Raw genomic sequence first — 22,632 nt, 5'->3', positions numbered from 1 at the left:
TCAACAAAGCCAGACTGACTGTGACAGTATTTAAGGCAAAAACAAAGTGACAGGTATTTAAAACACAAGCTGTGCTGAAACTCTCTACACAGCATGTCAGGCAGCTGTATTATGGGTGTGAAACACTGATGTTGTTCATGTAAAAGTCTGCTGTTATTATGTAAGTTGACTACTTTTAAAATAAAATCTGCGTGTATCTTTCTTTCCAGAATCTTTTTGCTGGCTATTTGTATGCAGCATCATGCTCCTCCGCAGTCTTTCCTGCTGTCTGCTGCTCTCTCTGCCTCACTGACTCTCAGTCTGTCTGGCTATATGTAAACTATTCAGCATAGCAGGCCATTTCCATGCTCTGCCTGTGTCTTTCTCTCCATGTCTGCCCTCATGCATAAGAACACACATTTGTTTGCATCTGTGCAGACAAACTACTTATGGAGATAACACTGCTCTTCCGTCTTCCGTTCCACACAGGTTTTTCTATTTGACTGCATCTTTTTTTTATGACATCCCCCACATTATTATGGCTACCTGAGTGTTGTTAGTAAAACATTTTAGCTCTAAAATATCACTATGGCAGGGCATATACAAAAGATTCAGATGTGCATTTTTCATATAATAAAATAAAATCTTTCATGAAATCTTTTTGTCTGCAGCTGCGGACACCATGTGATATCATGGAATATCTCCAGCTGCAGTTTCACCTTACAATTTGACCCATGTCTCCACACAATGCTGATACACACACACACACACACACACACACACACACACACACACACACACACACACACACACACACACACACAGTGACTAGGCTATAAAAGCTGTGTAAAAGAACAAACGACTAAGAGAAAAACAGTCCAGAGCTTCAGACATGACTAATTTTGTGTTCTGTCCACATTTCTCTTTCCCGTCCATCACACACTGTCAAATTTGTCCAATTCTTCAGAGTGTGTTTCTTCCCCTGTCTTTTTGAACTTTGCAGCAGGCCTTTGCTTTTTTGTGCACTGATGTATATATTTCACCACTTTTAAAGGTTCCCTATCTCTCCCCACCCCACCTTCCCTCCCTGTCCTCCGCCCTACTCTGCTCTCAGGTGTGTTATTTATGAGTCAGCCTGCTGGCCTGTGAATGTCTCTCCTCCATTTTATGCTCAACTCCTTCAGAACTCATTAGACTGTGAAGGGCAATCTACCCACCACTGAAAGAGAGGGAAAGTGCCAATTTTTCCTCTTCTCCCTTTTTGCCTTACAGCCGTTACATATGGATGCCTGTTTTTAAAGTTGGGCCTTTTCCTCCTTTCAACGACAGGAGAAAGAGGCATTTGGGACCACATTGATTTGGATAGCACACAGTAGCTGAGTTGTACAAGGAACATCAATGACAAGAAAACTACTGTTTTGAGTGTAGTTGCTGCAGAACTAGCCAGCTGAATTGTCTGCTTTATATTTTTTTTAATGGTGATTATTTCACTTTTTTATCAGCATCTTTCCGGATAGCTTAGCTCTCATCCTACTGTTCTTTGAAACAGTTGATCGCTTTGTGTGTGTGTCTGTGTGACGGCACATTTTCACTGTGTCAAGATAGGAGTGAAGATTTAAGGTGAAATTGAAGCTGTAGACAGGCTAGCAGGGAAAAACACAAAAGGGCTTTCCCCAAGGCTTGTGCCAGAAAGCATCTTGGGATTTGATCTGACCCCCGATTGCTGTCACATGCAGCCTTTAGTCCCTTCGGGCTTTTGCTGTCTTTAGCTCGCACTGAAGCAGAAAAGCTCCATATATACTGGACAGCCACAATACTGAAAGTACTGGCACTTGGCATTAAAGCTTGGTATTGCATCAGTATACAAGTTCTTTGTAAGCTCACACTGTTACAGAAGGAGAATGGACTGGGAATAAAGGAATTCCATTTTGTACAGCTGCTTCTAGATGGTTTCTGCTATAAGGTTTATAGTTTTCTTTCTTTTTTATGTTTTCATGTATTTTAATTTCAGCTTGTTTCCAGGGTGGGTTTGCTTGTTTTAGTTCTTTTTTAATTCTTTGAAAATGTTTAGTTTAATTTTTCACAGTTTAAATTTAGTCTGAATTCTTTTAATATGGAGGTTATTTTTTAAGGCGAGCAATATTTGAGAACTGGTATCACAGTGCAAACACAATGGGTTGCATGGGCACTTAACTCACATTCATGTAAATGTTGACTGTAGTGAACATTTTCCTGTTCTTTTGATTTGATTTGATTTTTTAGAGCATTACATTATTTACCACATCCAACTTTAGTTTAAGTTTAGTTTTCATTGACTATAATAAACTTGGCTCTTAGGACACATTGATATTATAATTTGTATCCCTATTTGCTTTAGTTTAGCAAAACTTTCAGTTATCTGTCGGGTATTGATAAGATTTTCACGATTCCAATTCCATTTTCGATTCTGTTTAACGATTCGATTCTTTATCGATTCTCTTATCGATTCTTTTTTAAAAAAAGAGAACACTAAGGTCAATTAGCTTAGAACTTTGTTTTATATCGTCTCTGTGAACAAGATAGAAATTTAGGAGTAACATGGCCTTACAAACCCAACAGTGAGATCTTAAGAGATCCACAGTCTACGGCTCTTCAATTGGGCGTCACAGGGTTCCCAGGAAAAAAGATTGTAAATGTAAAACAATAAAATAAATATTCTTTTGTAGCAATAACAAAGTATAACATAAATTATTCTATTACACAATAATATCCAGTAATGTCCCTGCCTACAATTAAACACATTCACTTACTGAAAATCGGGGGCATCTGCTGTGGCAAATGGGTTCAAGCCTTTTACCACAAACTTAGTCACTGCTCGGTGACATTCGTCTATCCTGGCCTGAAAGGAGACGCTACCGGTAGACTGCAGCGAGAAATGCCAGCATCTGAGCCAGACTCTGTCTGTCTCTCTCATCATGGTCACCTAAATTCACAGTAATGGCAGGTTTTGTAATAAGGCAGATCGCGCTAACATAATATGCACTGTTAGTTGATTATTTACCTGCCTCATTAACGGGAGAGGACGTGCAAACGTTACCGCTGCTGCTGGGTTGAGATTCACGAGTCCGGAGCGGAATTAAAAACACGACATTCATTTAAGGTCATCGCGTATTTTGTGAGCAAATGCTTTTGCATATTCGTAGTGTTTCCTTCCTTAAATGAAATATCTACTTTGCAAGTATTGCAAGTTGCCCTGTTGTCATCCGTTCTCGTAAAGTATAACCAAACTTTTGAGCGTTTGAGCCGCTTGGGCGTCGTGTTTCCTGCCAGGTAAATGACGCTCCGCAACGTGGTGACGTCATTCGGGGCGACTGGAATCGATAAGGAAATCGTTTGCAAAAATGGCAAACAATTCCAAGGAATCGAAACAATGGGAACCGGTTCTCAACAAGAACCGGGTTTCGCAAGGGCGTAGATTTGGCATGGACGGAAGGGACATGTCCCCACCAATATCCAGCGGTTATTGAATTGTCCCCACCAATAATTCGATCTCTTCGAACAAAGAAAAACAAACCCGATAGAAAGAAAAAAACGATCTGTCAACGTCTCATTCACCCTGCGGTGCAGAAGGAGTTAAATTATGTTCTCTACTGGAGTCCTACGTCATGTGACAAATATGGCCAATGTGATTGGCTGTGCCTTTCAGGGAGCTCTGTTTAGTTTTAGCAGCGGGAAACCTGCGTTGTGAGGAGGAGAGGAGCATGGCAGCAAAAAGGAAGAACGTGGATATAAGAAAGTATTTTTAAAAGAAACCTGTAAACTTACAGGTTTCTTTTAAAAATAAAAAATTCAATAAAAAAAATTCACTTAAAGCCAAGTTAACGCGTAAAATGTGTCCGCCATAATAACGTTACAGGCTATGCTAGGCTTTGGCCCACATCAGTCTAAAACTGTATGTAACCATGAATAACGTGTTTTGGAAACTAACTGCACAACATGCAGCACTATTAGTTCTCTCAGTCTCAGAGGAGCATTTCTAATTTTGATTGAAACTGTCAGAGAAAATGGCAGCCTCGAGCAAGCCAGGATATTAGTTTACAGAGGCTGTTAAAGTTATATGTCTAAAGTTAAAATGTTGGTGACACAATAATTTCATCCTAATGGTACTGACATATTCATAGGGTTAATTTTTGAGACAAAATATCATAAGGTAGTCAGATTTTGCAAATATTCCACCTTGTAGTGCAGTTTGCACAGTTTTAAAATGCACTCACCCTACAAACAGTACTGATGAGTCAAGATCTGCACACATTGACAGAAACACTGAAGCAGCTACACATTTTATTCTTATTGTCATGTATGTCTTATTTGTCAGTTGACAGAAGAACCAATACAAAGCTCAGAGAGCAATGGTGATACAAGATTACAGGTGAAATTGGATGATGACTTGGTGGTTCATTACTGTATTTGAAGCACATGTGTGACTGCATGTATTTGGAATGTCTCACTGTTATTTATCAGGTGACAGAGGCAGCTCTGCCATGTTGTAGCTCAGACAGAGGTGAAGAGGCAAGGTCACAGGTGACTGACTGATGATTTGGTGCTATAGATTAACGAGAAGAGAAAGCATGTGTTTGCCTCCTTCACATAGTGGACATTGAGTTGTTGTGTGGGGCACCAGTAGTCCATGTCTGTTGCTGTAACAGTAGTTCATGTTTAGAATAAAAAATCTCAGCTCACTGACTTGATCGGGGCAATAGTGCCTAAAATGTTGCATAATTTTGCTGAGAGATCTTTTAGTTTGTGGTAATCTTAGATGAGTAGTTTTCTGGACAAAACCCACCAGGTCATTCAGTGTTCCCTTAGTGCTAATGTATCAGAGATGTTGGTGCACTATAACTGAACTAATGTTGTTAAGTCCTTAAAGTCATATTCTTTTATTGTCATGACTGTATTTGAAACTATTTTTATTTTTGTATGATACCTGATTTATATGGAATATGGCTGAAGTAAACTAAACTCTAAAATACTTAGTCATTTGTTTAATAGTAATTTAACATTATATAATTCACATATAAAACTATGAATTGTAATTTTAAATGGTTTAAAAGCATGTAGAATAGCATACATAGGCAAGTATATTTACTTTTTTTTTTTTTTTTATCAAGAAGCAAAGACAAAAAGGAAAAAAAAGAAACAGGGCAGGGTTTGGTGGCTGAATCATCCGTCCCCACCAATGCCAAAACCAAATCTACACCCTTGGGGTTTCGATACCCATCCCTATCCTTGACTTTGGAATTCCTTACCACCTGACCTCAGAAACATCAGTTGTTTCCCCCTTTTTAAGTCCACCCTCAAAACCCACCTGTTCAAGATAACCTACTCTGTATAATTACTCCATGCTCTTAAACTTAGTTTTATTATTGTGTTCATTTCCTGTTTTTATGCTTGTCTTATTTGTCCTGTAAAGTGCCCTTGAGTGTTTTGAAAGGTGCTTTTAATTAAATTTTAATAATATTATTATTATAATTTTGATGATGATGATGATGCCCAATATACCAGGATATCAAGGTAATTTGGAAATGCTAATGTGACATAGTTAGCTCAGGAAAGCAGCGCTGACATTGCCTGCAATACTCATTGCTTACAATCACACAGTGCACCATTACAGCTGAGCAGAGCTGAGTCAAGATGTGTCTCAGCACTGGACCGAAAAAATAGCACAATAATTTGTCCAGTTGCTACTCAAGCTGACGTATAGTGGTAGAGTTCTGAATGCACAAAACCGTTCACAAGCCTCTGCATACCTCTAAAAATCATTAGCTATTTAGAAACCTGCCTGGGTGCTATTGTAGAAGACTGGATGCCTCCAAAAATAGGATTGTAGTATGTCCTATAGTATACCTTTCTGTCTGATACTTCCAGGCTGAGCAGTGAGGTGTAAAAGAGGTATAAAAGAGTCAGACTTTGCCCTAAAGGGGACCTGGCATTTCTTGTACATTCATTCTCAGGTAGAGGATCATACTTGGAGGTAACAACCACAAACTGATACACAGTATACCTTGATTCTGGTGCTGGAGTCTGAGTCATTACAGGGGGTTTGGATTTAGTGAAGATAGTTTTATTTATTTATTTTTTTGCAAACAAGTACTTTTAACTAAAAGAAATAGTGATATGTTAAAAAACATTGCATTAAGGCTCATTAAACTGGTTATCTGGATTTCCAGGAAAAATAGCATTGTGTGGATTTCTATGAGAAAATGACAGTTTGCTTTCTGGATGTGCTCAGCTGGCTGTACACTGACGATGACAGACAACTGATTTTGCTCTTCTGATGGTGTGTTAGCGATGATGCTGGTGTTTAAAGGCTTTCGGTGCAACATTTAAAATGCATCTGTGCTCATGGCTCCCTCTTTAAAATTCAAACTATGTTTCCCCTCTCTTTCTCCTGCCACTCCGCTATTGCTTTCCCCCCTTTCCTCTCCTCCTGTTTGCTTCCCTGCCTTCTCCCCTTTCTCTCTCTCTCCATGTTCTTGCCTGGGATTTTGCTATCTTGTTTATATATATTTTTTTCTCTCTTATCTTCTGTCAGGCAGGAAAACTGCCATTTGGGGTCCTGCCGACACCAATTTCCACAACCAGAGACACACACACGCACACCTGCAGACGCACACGCAATTTCCCCTGCCATATAGCTAGCCACCCTGTTCTGTCTAATATACCTCTCAACACAATCTCAAATCATCTTCTCATCCCTCTCCCTCTCTATCATCTGCTGATCCCACCTGCCCCCTCACTTAGTACTTTTCTCCCTGCTTTAACACCTTCTTCATCCTCTTCTCTGTCTTTCTCTCCCCCCCCCCTTGTTTTCATACCTCCTTCCCTCCCCCCATGTTCCATCTATCTATCTTTCCATCTGCAGTAATGAGAAAGCAGGGACTGCTCAGCTGGCCTGTTTGTATGTGTGTGTTTATAAGACCATGGGGATTGCATTTCAGATGGGTTCATTTGCCGTGGCACGACTTTGCTCTGGTTCGCGTCGATTAGTGTGTGTGTGTGTGTGTGTGAGAGAGAGAGAGAGAGAGAGAGCAGCTGGGAGCAGCTTCACGGTCTCATAGGAGATCGCTAATGTCACACAGACTTATAGCCTCCCTCCTCTCATCTAATCAATCTCTGTCAGTGTCTGCGTGTGTACAGGCATCTCCTTTAGGTATTTTTGACAGACATCTAACAGACTTTATTGTGTGCACAAGTCAGTCTAAGTAGGTGATACAAATTGCATCTGTGTATGTGGCTATTTAAGATGCCACGGGCAGCAGTTATCTTATTTGATCTGCTTGAGACCTGCCAGCAGTCCTCTAATGAATCAGAGATGTGTGTCTGTGTATGTGTGTGTGTGTGTGTTGAGGCATCAGTGCATATTGTTTGTTCCTTTCAGAAAAGACCAGAAAACAGTTGTTTAAACTCTTCACACTTACATCATATGACAGCTTCCAGCCAGATGCCAACTTTGTGTGTGTGCGTTTGTACTCACAAGTATCAAAGGACAAGCTGCATTTAATGCCTTCAGTCTTTAACTTTTTCTCTCTAGCTCAGCTGACAGCCAGAAGTTGCAGACTCAGTAAGTCTGTGTGTACGCCAGAGAAAATATTTACCCTTTATTACCACCAATACAAGTCACATTTGTACATGCATATGCTTTAAATGATCACAAATCAGGCCAAACCATCACTCCACTGAAAAACAATCATTTTGCTGATAAACATCATCCATTACTGGGAAAAGTACATTAAATAGTACAGAGGCAACTATTTGTTTGCAAGTAAACTATTTAAATAAGTATACCTATAAACCCATCATGTGAGAGAAACTGCATTTCTCTAGAGGTAAAAACAAAAAACAAACCAGGAACAGAAACAGAAATTTGAAGGACATCGTTTCCTATAAAGATGCCACATCAGCAAATCTTCACTTTTTGTATATGGCTACAAAATATTATAAACTTTTCCCCTATAAGATTGCAGTGTAGTTGTCCACCCCACCCAGCCCATGACATTCGTCTACATCATTTTCTGAAATTATTTTATATCACTATCCTCAAACACAATTTCTAACTAATCTAATAATAATTTTGTGCTTTATATAATATACATTCATATAAAAGCTGTTCTAGCTACCAAAATAAGGTGGTTAGGTATGAGAGCTACCACCAGTTTAAATAATGTTGGACTGACTCAGTGCAGACTGGACATGCTTTCAAATTTAGCTATTTTTGCTGAAACAAAGAAATTAGGTCTCTTAGACCTCAATCACATCGGCCAAGAGACCAGTCAAGATGCCCTGGCAACCCTAGGTTGCTAGGGAAAAATCTGTATTCCCCAACTGGTTGGTGAGTGGTTGCTAGAGGTTTATGCCTGTAACTAGGCAAAATTGTAAAGAGAGGGCTGAATAAAGCACTAGTGAAACTTAAAGATGTGAGATACATACTAGAAATGAAGAAAGTTCAACTTTATCATAAAAGGGCTTTGAGTTCAGTTCGGTAACTGAAGACTTGCTCTCTCCAGCAACTCAACACTTCTGAATATTTGATACTTAATAATTAGTTGGCACATTTTACTTATTTTCAAACATGATCTGCAGTCCTGAACTTTTCCAGACATTACTCGATGAAGCTGCAAGCTTTAATGTTCCATCTCCCAAGTCTGTGTGATGTTCAACCCATGCACTCACGTGAGAATAGCATAAGTAATCGTCCTGTGGATTCCTTCCTGCATTCTGCAGGCAGCGACCTCACCCAAACCCCACAGAGTATTTCCAGTAGTGAAAACGTGTCTAAATAGGACACTTCCATGTTGTGTTCTACATGTGAGAAAGGACAGCTGCAGACAATGTTCCAACCTGATTCTCTCAACACTGTCCCAAGTTCATGAGCAAAAACAGCTTTTGAACTATATGAGTCATCTCCAGTGACCTGAATACAGACAATTCTCTTCAGTATTTTATATTTCATCAAGGTGAATTTTATTAAGTGGTGGCAGCACAGGCAAACGTGAGAAAAATAGTTTTCTTCTCTGAAGGCTGCTTTAGCTCGGCTAGTTTATTATGCATAGAAAGCACAGTATTACTTTCCCTAGTTCATTGTTATGGGTTGAAAGTGCACATGTTTTGATGCTTTTTTCAACAAAGTAGAACTATTTTAAATTTCTGAGGAAAGCTAAATAACAATTATATGTTAAAATGCAGTACACATGTCAATCCTAATACAAAAGCAAATGTCTGTGGTCATATTTCTGTATGATTGTGAAAACACTCCCCAAATACTTGATTGGGAACGTTTCTACACCCGATTATTTATGCAATCAGCCAATCATATGGCAATAGCGAAATGGATACAATCATGCAGATGTAGGTCAGGAGTTTGCGTTTACATCAAACATCAGAATGAGGAAAAGTTTATTCTCAGTGACTTTGATTGGGACATAATTGATGGTAGCAGATGGGCTGGTTTAAATTTTTCTGAAACTGCTAGTCTCATGGGAATTTTCAGCCACAAATATCTTTAGTTTACTCAGACTGATGAAAAGAAAAGAAAAAAATCAGAGTGACCTGCAAATTTAGGATAGGAAATGCTTTTTTGGAGAGAAAGGTCAGAAGAGAATGGCTCGACTGGTTTGAACTCCGTTACTCTGCATAACTGGTGAGCAGAAAAGCATCTAAGAATCTCAGAATGAACAACACACTGATCCTTGCAGTGGATCAACAACAGCAACCACTTGAAGACCAGAAAGACTTGAAAACCTAAACTTGGTCACAAGGAATCTTTTTTCTGCTAAAGCTACAGACATTAGCCATCATATAATGGCCACTCGTAATGATAATGCACCATGCCGTGAAGCAGAAGCTGTCTTAAATTGGGATTCAAATTAAAATGAGGATTTTTTTAAATTTGAAACAAGGCTTTCAAACAAAGAGACTGGCTTATGTAATTTATTAAGCTAGTCAAGTGCCATTTTAATGCCAAAAACATGGTTTGCTTTTTAACACAGAGCCACACATATAGCACACATGTATAGTCACACCATCTCTCTCTTAGTGTAAGAAATCAGTTAGTAAGACTCATCGAGAAATAAACCTACTACAGGAAGAAAGAAAAAAATAAAACAGTCCAGGTGTTTCTTTGTCTGGTCTGCTTAGTGTCAAAGGTAATTGACTTCTTTCATTGTAAAGAGAAAAAGAAATAAATAGAATAAAATAGAAGAATGGAGGTGAAATAGGGAGGAAACAAACAAAGAAAGAAATCCAATTTCTTAGAGAATCCTGAGAAGCAAAAAGAGGGTTGGTGGTCTCAAATCCTGTTGAAATCACAACTGGGAGACAGACTAATCAATACCCTCTTACACACTCTTACACACTCAAGGCTAGATTGATGAAAAGTAATAGTCTGAGATTGCTGCATGACTGATGAAGGAAAAAGGTGAGATCCACAACTCAAAATAATATTTATGAACACCGCGCAGTTGAAATGTTCATCGTCACAATTTTTATCCATTTGGATCATATAGTTTTGTATCATTTTTTTAATTAATCGGAAACATATTGAGCTTAGTATTAAGTTCACATGTACATGATTTTATTTATAATTGCATCACAACTTTTTTCCTTTTTTAAATTTTTTTTACATTAAAACAATTGGTATAGGATCAGTTGGTGCTAAAAGTCCCAAGCAAAACATCACCCACAGCATTACACATCAACCACCATCCGCCTGAACTGTTGAGACGAGGTAGGATGAATTGATGCTTTCATGTTGTTTATGCCAAATTCTGACCTTCTGAATGTGGCTGCAGAAATTGCGATTCATCAGACAAAGCAACATATCTTCTATTGTCCAATTTTGTTGTGAATTTTAGCCTCAGTTTCCTGTTCTGAGCAGTCAGGAGTGGCACCCTGTGTGGTCTTCTGCTGCTATAGCCCATCTGCTTCAAGTTTCAGTGTGTATTGTGCACCAGTCTCTGTAAAGCCTAGAGATGTGTGGAAAATGTAGATAATAAACCAGCAAATCAACAGTTTTCAGCAAACAAGAAATGCTCAGATCATCCCATCCTGCATTAGCAACCATATCCCTTTCAAAGGCACTTAAATCACCTTTCCTCCCCACTGTGTTGGTCGGTTTGAACTTTAGCGGGTCATCTTGACTATAGCTACATGTCTTAAGTCACTTGTCATCCACCCATGTGTCCATGTTCTTTTGCGTATCCAATTCAGGGTTGCAGGGGGACTGAAGTCTATCCCAGCTGCCTGGCATGACATGGAGGCGTCAGACTCTCTTGTATTTTTTAAGTAGTCCTGACTAATAGTTTTCCAGTCTTTTTTCTTTGGACATGTGGACTAGTAGGCCCATAAAACCTCTTTAGAGGAATTCTAGTTCACCTCTATGAATAAAGATCTTGATCCTTGATCCTGTGAGTCTTACCCAGCAGATAATGCAGAGTTCTGGAGCCGATTTGAGTGAGAGGACTCACCCAGCCTGACTGCTTTGACGTCCAAGTGTCTTCCCTTCTTGCCCTGATATGAGGAAACCCGAGTAACCTTCCAGGTCAATTCTTATCAGTCACACCTGTTATGACAGCTCCCCCCTCGATCGTGGCACTTTTTAATCCGAGTTGGTTTTAGAAGGCTGGACCGCAGGCTCCAAGGGAAGATGGAAAGCCCAGAACAACCTATTAGAGCTATTTGGACTATTAGAGATTAACACTCAAATTTACACTTTATTGTTTCACAAAGGGCAAATCACGTCAATTCTACTTATTTAATCAACCCACTCTGAGATAATGCTGATTTTGTTCTTTTCTTTGGGGGGAGAGAGGTTGGTGGTGAGAGGCACTTCCAGCGCTGAAGATGTGAAGATGTATTCCACCTCAGTGCTCTGTGTTCACAGTTCATCCAGAGAGATGGACTCCTTAATAGATCTCACATCTTCTCTAAGTTATAGTTCACAGGGAAAACCTTAAAAGTCTTGAGGATCTGCAGTCCATCTGGAGACTAATAGAATTATAATCCAGCATGGCAATGATGATAAAAATGATGAAGATGAAGATGAGCAGGAATAGAGTAAAATCCAAGTCCAATCTGTAATTCCAGTCCACTGTGACCAGTCTTCCCTTGACACCTCTGCTGGAATTTCAAGTGGTGAACTTTTGGAATTCAATCCTTTGAGCTGGTCATCTCACAGGGCATCGGAGACTGACCGAGAACACCTCCAGGCGTCCCAATTTATACTTTGCCAAGTGCCCACTTTTCTTACTTTTATTCTTATTCATCATTTTAGCCAAACCTGGTTATGTTCTGATGAGTATTGAGCGTAATTAAGTATCAGGAAATTCCCATATGAATCATAATTCTGTGTTTAACCCTTACAAAATTACACAATTTTTCTTGTTCAAAAGTATATTGATGGGTTGGAGACACAGTTCTTATCTTCTCAAACTCAGACACAAATAAAAAGGGTGAGGATGGCTCATGTCTACACACACAAAATCTAAACATCAGAATAAACATTTTCAGATTGCATCTCTTTGCTAACATGTTGATCTGACTTATATTTTTGATTTATCTTTAAATAAAGAATAAAGATGAGCTACTTACTAGCAGATAGGGAAAGGCTCTGTTTTAGCACTCTGACCATTTTCAACACATTTTTAGCACAAGGCTGGGTGTCAAGTCCTTTTTATCCCTTCAGCTGTGATGGCAAGGGGCAGCCAGGGGGACTTCAATCTCTCTTTACTCAGACACTGGCTACTTGTTCACTCTCACCATGACAGAGGAAAGGGTTTTTTTGTGTGTGTGTTTGTTTTTGTTTGTTCTCTCTATACTTTGTTCCCACCAGCTTCTTGCAAAAATGTGAACATTTCTTTAACTGAATATAAGAGAAATATCATGATGTTTGACCACCATACAATACAACACCATCACAAACACATCTGATTGGCAACAGCTTCATTTCTCAGCGTGACAACGACTTTAAACACACAATAAAGTAACAGAATACCTGGATAAAAAAACAACACACAATAGAGCACCATCAGAACCTCTGCATTATTAGCGCAGTGTGGGATCATCTTGACAGAGAAAAACACACATACACACACACAGAGGAAGATGCTTTGTTTGTTTGTGTATCTGGGGTTTTTTTTCTTTCAGGTGGTGCTTGTCTTTAGTCTGTTCTGTTGCAGATGCAACAGACGGTGACCTGTTATACCTCCTTTATGATTTTTTCTGTATTTTGACTTCTTCAGTGAAAAACAACCATGGATTTAAATTTATCTATTCTGATACTCTGTAACCTAGATGACTTATAGCATAGCCATACAAATAAGGCAGGTTTTCCAGTTAGTTGGTCTAAAATTGATGAAAAAGTGAGTGCTTATTTGAACTTAGGGGAGATATTACTACTTCACCTAAGTACCAAGGATGCTGATGATGAATAAACATCAAGATCCTTTGCACTTGGACGTTAATGTGTCAATGTGTTACCTTTTATATTATTCTTGTTTGCCCCTAGACAGGAGCGAATCACAAAAGACACATATGCTCTTTCATTATCAGTGTATTTAGATGCAAAGTAGATACAGCAGTATGCTCCATGTGCAAAGACTGCAAATATCACTACATTTTGGTTTTTAATCAAAATCTACTTTGCTAAATTACTTTCACTGTAAGTCAAAAAGCTTTAAATCTGCTTTACTTCATTTACCTCTGAAAATGTTCACCTCTGGTGAGTCTGTGCATGAGCATTTGTTTAGTCTGCCTTTGTGTGGGATGCACCAGGTTTGGTTATTGACCTGGCAGATGAAACCTTGAACAAATAGCCTCTGAAAACCTCACTCTGAGATCTAAAGAGGTGGTGGCAGGACAAACATGAATATATATACATATATACAGTAATTAAAGTTTGCACACCCACAACACATATACAGACATACACAAAGAAATCCATGTGTGTATACTTATACAAACATACAAAGAACAAATGAGGACAGCAGAGAACAGCTGGAGACACTGATGACGCACCGCTACATCAGAAATGATGCATAGCAGCATCATCTTTCATTAACGCCTCAACTGAGCACTAATTGTTGCCTCATTCTCTTTGAAAGTAAAGTCAGCATTTTATCTTTCATCACTTTTTCCATACAGACTTTGTGCACAATCAATAAACCGAATTTGTGAGAGGGTAGTGTGTCAGTATTTGTGTGCAGCACTCGATCAAACAAGGCCCATACTACTCATTAAGTCTACAGAGTATTAGTAAAAGCACAGAGAGGTCTGAGAGAAGCAGAGTGAGTAAGAGCGGCAGGTTTTTGATCAAAGGCTGACGATACTATACTAGAGGGAGATTACCATCACTCAGGGAGGTGGGGGCGGTGGGAGGGTTTGGGAAAGAGAGGGTGGGAGACAGAAAAGTAGAAGGGATAAAGTGAATCAATGTGAGAGAAAAAAAAGAGAGGCGAGTCAAAGTGAGAGAAGGAGGGTAAAAAGAAAGAGGTAGTTAAGAGAATGAAAGAGGGGCAGGCTTTTGATCATATGTAACAATACCCAGCTGTGTATGGTGGTATATTGTTGCATCACTTTTGCTTCACAAAGGAGTGACTGAAAGATATGAGTTCTACACAAACTGCAAGTATTCCCTAGTAAGATCTCTGTCTCAAACGCACACACATACACACGTGCACACACAAAGATATTCTGCAAGGCAACCATTCTGTTTGCTCAGACTTGCTATGTAAATTCAATGAGCTCTGCCTGCTTGCTTGGATTTAACACCCTCTTACAATGGAAATGTGGCAGGTGTGCAGACATGTGCTTTCATGTCTATGCCCGGTGCTGCTGCAGTCAAGTAAGAAAGCAGGTGTTAAAGAGCAGTGCAAGTGCTGTGATCACCATGCTGCAAGGTGATTTTCTTTGCTATGGGATGCTATATGGGACCATTTATGTAAGAACATTGGTCACAAGTATTTAACTGGTTGTCGGCATTCACAAGATCGGGGACCTCCTAGAAAAACAACAGAATGAGTCTTTTCACCACATGCTACAACACATCACATGCATGCTTAAGTGATGAAGATCTTTGGTAGCAAAGTACATTGTGTGACACCCAACACTCACACTGACTACTAGTCTGTGATCACAAGTGACAGTGTAAACCATGATCCATCCCAAGTAGTAGCTGAGAATGAGAACTTTTACAACAGTGATAAAGAATCAGAAGCTGCTCGACTTGTAATCAGACCATAAACCACTTTATTTGCAATATTTGTAACGTGGAAAACTCTTGAAATTTGTTCATTTAAGAGTTATTTGTTTTAACTTTAATCGTTCTCGCTGTTGACATTTTAACACCACTCATAGCTTATTACATAGCTTGCACTTAAATTTGACGGATATTTATAAAAAACGTTTGACAGTTAAGAAAGCGTCATTTAGTCCCACCCTAAAATATTCACAACAACAAAACTCATGAATGCATACAGTTAAGATGAGATACGCTTTAACATCTGTAGGCATCATGTCATCCTGTGTTGAAGACCTGTGTGTTACTTCTAAGCACCTGAACACATTCAACTAATTTGTAAAAGGGGAAATTAACCTGGACAAGAGGACTTGGGCAGTGACCTATCTCACAATGTAATGGAAATTGTGTTGCCATAATTTGAATGGTTTGGTCATGCTTCATACCTACACTGAATTTTATAAACCGCAAGTACTTTTTTTTCACAAGTAGACAAACAAGCCAAAATACAACACTTGCTTTAATAAAATAATCATTTAAGTATTGTTACAGCTATAGTATAGCAAGAATGTGTTACTACAAGGCTTTCTGAAATGCCTGCTCTTTTTTTTCCTTTGTTTTCAAATTAAACATTTAGATATTTGAATGCAGCCCAATTTCATCAACGTTTTCTGATTTTTTTTTTTTTTTTTTTTTTTTTACAAGTGCTTACAAGTAACACAATTATAAGAGAGGGATTTTGTTTCCTCAGTTTGAATTCAGCTGTAGTAGTTAATTTAATGTAACTAAATCTTCCATCTGGAAGCTGCTAAACACACAATCTTACAGTATGGAGTGGTGCTTGACCAGAACATACTTTAGGGATTTGTCCATTTTGAGGGTTTTTTTAAGGAAGACACAGGAACAGTTTGCATATTTTCTCCTCTTCTTTGTCATGCCAGCTGATGTTTCTGCCAGCATTTGGTGCAGACCAAAGGAGAATTTACTTGTTACTGTGTGGTTACTCTGACTCATCAGACGCTATTTACACTCTATTGTATTGATTAAATAACAATTTAATAGTGAGACACAAAATGGTTGGGGAAAAAATAACCAGAGGGATGAGATCAGCTTTCCAGACAAGTCTTAGGAATGACTTTTGAGCTACAGAAAATCTTTTGTCATTTCACACTTTAAGATGTGTTTTTCCCTCTGTCAAGCTGCTGTCGGCGCCTCCAACCTCCTCCTCACTGCCCTCATTCCACCTTGACAAACAGACACACAAAAATTACAGATACACATCTCACAGCATTGTCACAGGAGCACCAGCAAACACTTAGGCGCTTACAAATAGAGGATATTGCAAAGATGAACACCAAACCTAGAGGGTGAAAATTGAGGCCAGACATCACGTCAAGCCAAGGACTCAACAGTGAGCTCAATGCATCAGCTAGTATGAGTGTGTGTACATTTTTATTCGTTGCCAAAATGACAAGCCTTTAAGTGATGTCCTCACATACACACAAGCATTAACAGGCGCTGCCCGCCAACCTATGTGCACCCACACATACAAATACACGCTGGTACCCACTGCATCGCAGATTGTAACTGACAGATGAGTCACTTTAGACAGCCCAGTAAATCATGGTAAGGCAGTTTTTATAGCTGTCACACTTGTTTTCTGATGCCTCTTCATCCATCTCAAAACTCATGTGACCATCTTAAGAGCAGTGAAAGAAGAGATGAACGTGCAACCTCATACAGATTGTCTGAGTCCCCCACTCCCCCGTGCAATCTTGACTTCATTCCGCTTCGCTATTTTTTAACTGTCTTCCTTCTCCATTCTCGCTCACGTCAACTCCCTGCTCCCAGTCTTTCTCCTCTCCTTTTCCTTTTTTTCTACCTGTCTCTTTTGCCCCTCATTTCATCTCCGTCACATCATTGACGCAACCCTTCAAACTGTAATGACAGGCTTTCTGTACTTGGCTTAGCTGTGCAGAAATACCACCCTCTAAGAACCCAAGTGTAAAGCATAATGCGAAAGCCCCTGCGTCCCTTTCAGATAAAGAACAAATAACCTGGAGAAACTCGTCACAGCTGAAGAGATCTTAAGCAGTGCAGTGTGATCTCGTGATAATTTCTGGAGATTTCTGAATAAAGCAGCTCAGACCGGTTTTGTTAGCACTGTATAAAAAATTGAAAAGGAAGGAACAGCTGCAGAGTCCCGCTATGTGAGTTGCCTACGGGGCTGGTTAGAGGGTTGGAAAACAAGGAATGAAGTGATAAAAAAAAAAAAAAAAAAAAAAAAAAAAAAGTACAAAAATGCTCTCCCCAGTTCTATACCTGCAAAGATTCCAAAGAGAAACACCACAGCAGCTTATATGCGGTTTATAAAAGATTATCTGCGCTTAGCTTCAACTTTAAATAGTTTAAACAGAGGCCCAGGAAAAGTTCTCTGCAGAACAAAGGAGATTAAGTAGATTTTACTGTGACCTCGACAGTGTACTCGAATGTTTGGAGAAAAATGGGCAACAAGCCGGATTTCAGATCTGTGCACACTGAAGCCAGGTCACACATTTCAATAGACTGCTTGTCCATGCAAGTTAGAATAACATGTCAGCACATACAGACATAACAACATTTGTTCCCCCCCCGAAAAAAGTGTTCCAAAATTAATGGTTCAGGTTCATAAAAACATTGTGGTTTGGATACTTTAAAGTTTTTTTTAGACTAGTGTGTCTTTGCTATCAGGGTTAACCACTTGTTTAAAGTAATGAAATATCTGAAAAATAAACAATTACTGGTAACCAATTTACCAGTACAACACTACAGTGTTGTGAAAATCAGGTCAGAACATTGTCCTCAGTTGTTCTTTCTCACATTTACACAACAGGAGATCCACCACTACTGGAAATACTCTGTTTAGGCGAGGGAGATGGCTGAACACAGGAGGCAGGATACAGGAGGACCACTTTCCAGCTGTGAATTTCCTTGACTTTTTCCAGCACTGCTTTCACTACTTCATAGTGGACATCATCAGGTACATACAGGTTACAGATTAACATACAGCACACCTGTGTTTAAAAAGAATTGGGGGTTAATGATGACAGCACTCAATTTTAATTTTTGCTGGAAAAAAAAAAAATGTCTATCATTCTTCTTAGGAGAATAGTCTTTGCTGGAAAAAGATGGAATTCCCCCTTTGGTTTCAGGGCAAATTACTGCTTCAAGAAGGTGAACCATGTGTATCTCAGAGTCTAGCAAGATTAAGATTGAGAATGAGAAAAAACAAACAGGCTGCAAAATATCTTCACATCCCGAGCCACCTTGGAGGTCAACTGCTCCTTTAGACTGATAGCAGTCAGCTGGGGTAGTGTGGGTATTTGATTAGTAAGCCTTCTGGATGTCCCTCTGCAGGGATATGCAAGGTATTTGGAGGGAATATCTGGCGTGGGATTGGAAAGACTCCAGGGTCACCTTGCTATTGTGTTCTCAATACAGGCATGGGTAAGTGGAGTAAAACACTGGATGGAGTATATTAAGAAACTACACCATTATCTACAAAGAAAAATAGCATTTTTGTATCTAGAAAGCAGTAAAAGAACTGGGGAAAAATGACAGCTTCCCTTAAAAATATATTTGAACAATCCATGGGTTTGCTCTAATGTCTAATTACAGTAATATAACACAAGGAAACAGCTGTCTTGTTGCTTGATATCCCCTGTCTTCTTTTGGCAAGCTCTCTTGTAGTCACTAATTTGCTGTGTGATGAGCCAATGGAAATGTTTGACCACATTGATTAGCAGTGACGTACCGTATCTGATGATCTCTTTGTCAAGCTCACAAGAGGTCAGTCACGTCAACTGTGGCCACCAGTGAATAAATTTCTGCTTTCAGTATTTTTTTAAATCTCTGTTGCTATTACCACTTTCACTTCCACCATCATCTATCACCTGTCTCCCTCTCCTTTCATTTCTTTCTTTTTTCCCTCTCAGCCCAAATCTGTCACAACGGGACTGAACGAACTCACGCGCAGGCTCTAGGTCTTGAAAACACAAAAGTCACACACACACTCGGTCCACTCCTCACGCTCCTCTTCACACTCCACAGAAAGCACGATGGCTTACTCCACTCCTCGCACACTCGATCACTCAGGTAACACAGGGGTTGGTCCAGGGAATCTGTACACAGAGACACGAAGTGATTACAAAGGAAGATCGCTGAGAAAACACTCTAGAGTTAACTGAGCTGGGGTTACACTGACGAGGGTCGGCAACGGTCCAGCGACGAGAAACACAGAGCTGCCATCTTATAAAGGAGCTGGAACACTCTCGTGATGAGCCACAGGTGCGTGATCGCGACCAGGTGCGTGGGCCAAGGGCAGGAGCCCACAGGTGAGCTCCGCCCAGGCAGAGGGAGGAGGGAAAGAGGGGGAGGGAGAGAGCAGGAACAAAAAAAGAAAATAAAAACATATGTAGCCATACTGAGCCGACCGGGTAGGCACAGGGACCCTGACAAAATCAGTCCTCTAATTGAATAATTTATTAGGTGGCTGGCCCAGAATCTTTTACTTGGCTGGATATTAAAAATACAAAGAGAGAGAACAACTGAAGCACAGAGAGACACCCCTAAGTAAGATTTAAAGAAAAGGTGATTTGGACAGTGGTGTGGATGCTGGAGGAGAGATCGATGAAATGATCAAGAATTGATGGCAAGAAGATGGGAGAACTGCAGCAAAGGAAACAATTAATCGCTAGTAAAGAAGAAGTGGGAAGGGAAAGCAGAGGGGCAATGCGATGATAACAACTGATTTGCTTGGGGTAGTATCACTGGGGCAGAAAGTTATTCATTATTTTATGCAGGAATTTGCATCTCACAATAAGACCAAATTTTAGTTTGAAACATACGAACATATTGCTTTTTTGCAAAGTGCAGAATTTCTCTGAAGCAAGAACAGCAAAACCTTTTGAAATAAAGTAGCTTCAGTGACTCAGCAATTTTCTTCTGCGTCCATATCGACTCAGCATTCTTTAGGCACGGTAACACAGGTGATCGAAAAACAAATCTCCTTTAAGTGTTAGAAGACCTTGTGGTAATAGCTTTCATCTATCCAGAAAATGCACAAAGCCGTGGAGCCCTGGCTCACTCCTAAGTTGTCACATACAGATGCTCGGGCAGGACCATTTACTGTCACATTTTAACAAACTGGGTACCCTTTAGTGGCATTTTCATGGTCTTTTCCTAAGAAGATTATGTTGTATACAGTATACATCAGTGGACCCATCAACCAAACAGATATTTTTCAATACTTTTTTCTTTTATCTCCCTCACCTGTCTCTTTCTAAAATATGTCTGTGAAGGTTCTCAGTCATCCAGGTCATCGTAGTCAAAGGAGCTTCAGTTCTGAACTGAAGAAGCTTCTCGGATGAGAGGTGAAACGTCTTCAAGCAACTTAAAGAAGTCCAGACGCTTTTCTTTCCAAGCTCCTTTGACTCTTTCTAAAATACTTTTCGACCAGTTCTCCACCTTTTCTCATCACTCTTTCCTTCTCACTGTCCATCTCTCTTTCACTCTGCCATATCTTTTAGTCTCTTTACCTATGTGTCTCTCACTTCCCTATCTCTGGCTCTCTCTGGCTCTGTCCTGCCTCACAGTCTTCCCTCAGGCCTGGCTTGTAGTTTTCTGTCCATCAGCACTTTGGGGAAAAGTAGAGAGGGAAAAGATGAGAAGGAGTGAGTTCAGGGCCTTGGGGCCTGCCGACAAAGCACCACAGAGGCATCAGGAGAGGCGAGAGGAAAGTCTGAAGAGCGAGACCAGCAGAGGAGTGGAGACCTTACGCTCCTAAATGCCTGGGCGTTGACAAATGGCTGTCTAATGACCCGAGATTAACTGGCTGAGAGGTCAAGATGAAAAAAAAGGACCGCTGAAGATGGAGGAGAGAAAAATAGTGAAAAATTTCACAGAGAGAGAAAAAGTGAGTGACTGAGAGTGAGATGAATAGGCCTCCCTCCTGGACATAAAGAGCCTCCAGCTGCTGGCTGAAGACTGTTAGCATTATGTCTGAGAAGGTTCTCAGTCATCCAGGTCATCTGTTAGCATTGTAAGCAGGAAAGAGATGGATTGCAGTGTTGGTCTTGTTTAGGTCTTTCTCAAGTTCAGCAGTCAGAGGTAGCTAGCTCGTAGATCTGACAGAGACAAAGACTGCTTTGTAGTTTAGCCTAAACACTATTTGAAAATGGAATGGCTCTAATATGCAAGCAACAAACTCTGGGACTCAAAAAACGAAGCCAGCACGGAAGTGCCAAAATCTACAGTTCCTCTATTGCTACTTGAAGCTAGCTCAAAAAGCAGCCAGTCCTTAATGACTTCAGTGTCTCGCTTAAACTTGATGCTTACTGTCAGAGATCTGGCCACTTCGACTGACACATAATCTCGGTCAGTGAAGTTGATCTTTGGATCATGGTTAGGGCAAAAAAAAAAAAAAAAAAAAGAACAAAAATACTTGCCATGCAGTTAATTGTACTAACAGACCGTCCAAGAAGTCTGTGCTCAAGTTCTGAAGAATGACATTCTCATATTTATTTGTTACTTAGCCTTAATTAGCCAGTTTTTGAGTGTGCTGTTCTAGCCAAACCTGCTAGTATTAGTGTTATTCCACTCTCTAGTCCAAATGCACTTCCTGCTCCAATAAATTTTAAAAATGCTAAAGTTGAGGTTTTTAAGAAACAGGGCTTGGGACACATTACTGTGGGCTTTTATGAAAGTGGCCTCTTACATAAAAATATCTTGAGTTGGCTTGCTACAGTATGCAATGTTTATCCTAGTTTTAATATTTAATGTTTCCCTTTTTCCCTGTTCGTTTCATATGATCACGGAGCACCACAACCCTGCATCGTATTGAACCCAACAACATGATTATAGTGTGAAATATGCCAATGACATCTATGCTATAGTTCACAGCTACAGTTAGATACACTAGCTTATATGTGGGTAAAATATATACCCACATATAAATACATATATTTATGTATTTCTTTGTCCTTGTCCTAAAGCTGCTTCACTTTTTTCAAATTAATTGTTTTTTCTGTCTGCACTTCTTCTTCCTGCGTGTTTGTTGTACCTGTGCATGAATGCCCATTCTGTTCAGCACAGAGAGAGGTACAGACACCATTTTGTTGACCCAGGCTGATAAATTATTTAATGCAGTTACAACCATCTGTATAGAGGGAGTCAGAGGATAGTGCCAGATAAGAAAGCTCAGGGATTTTGGGTGTATTACAGTGGCATGCACAGGGCCTTTGACCAATGCGGAGCAATGTGACCTTATTTAGTGTACATTTTTGGCTCGAAATAACTAAAATCTATGCGTGCGTGTGTTTGTGTGCATGTCTGTGTGTGTGCAGGAT

This window comes from Perissodus microlepis, chromosome 13 (assembly GCF_051167445.1).
Source record: "Perissodus microlepis isolate ML-2025 ecotype Zambia chromosome 13, ASM5116744v1, whole genome shotgun sequence".
NCBI lineage: Eukaryota > Metazoa > Chordata > Actinopteri > Cichliformes > Cichlidae > Perissodus > Perissodus microlepis.
Note: the sequence above shows the minus strand (reverse complement) of the source record.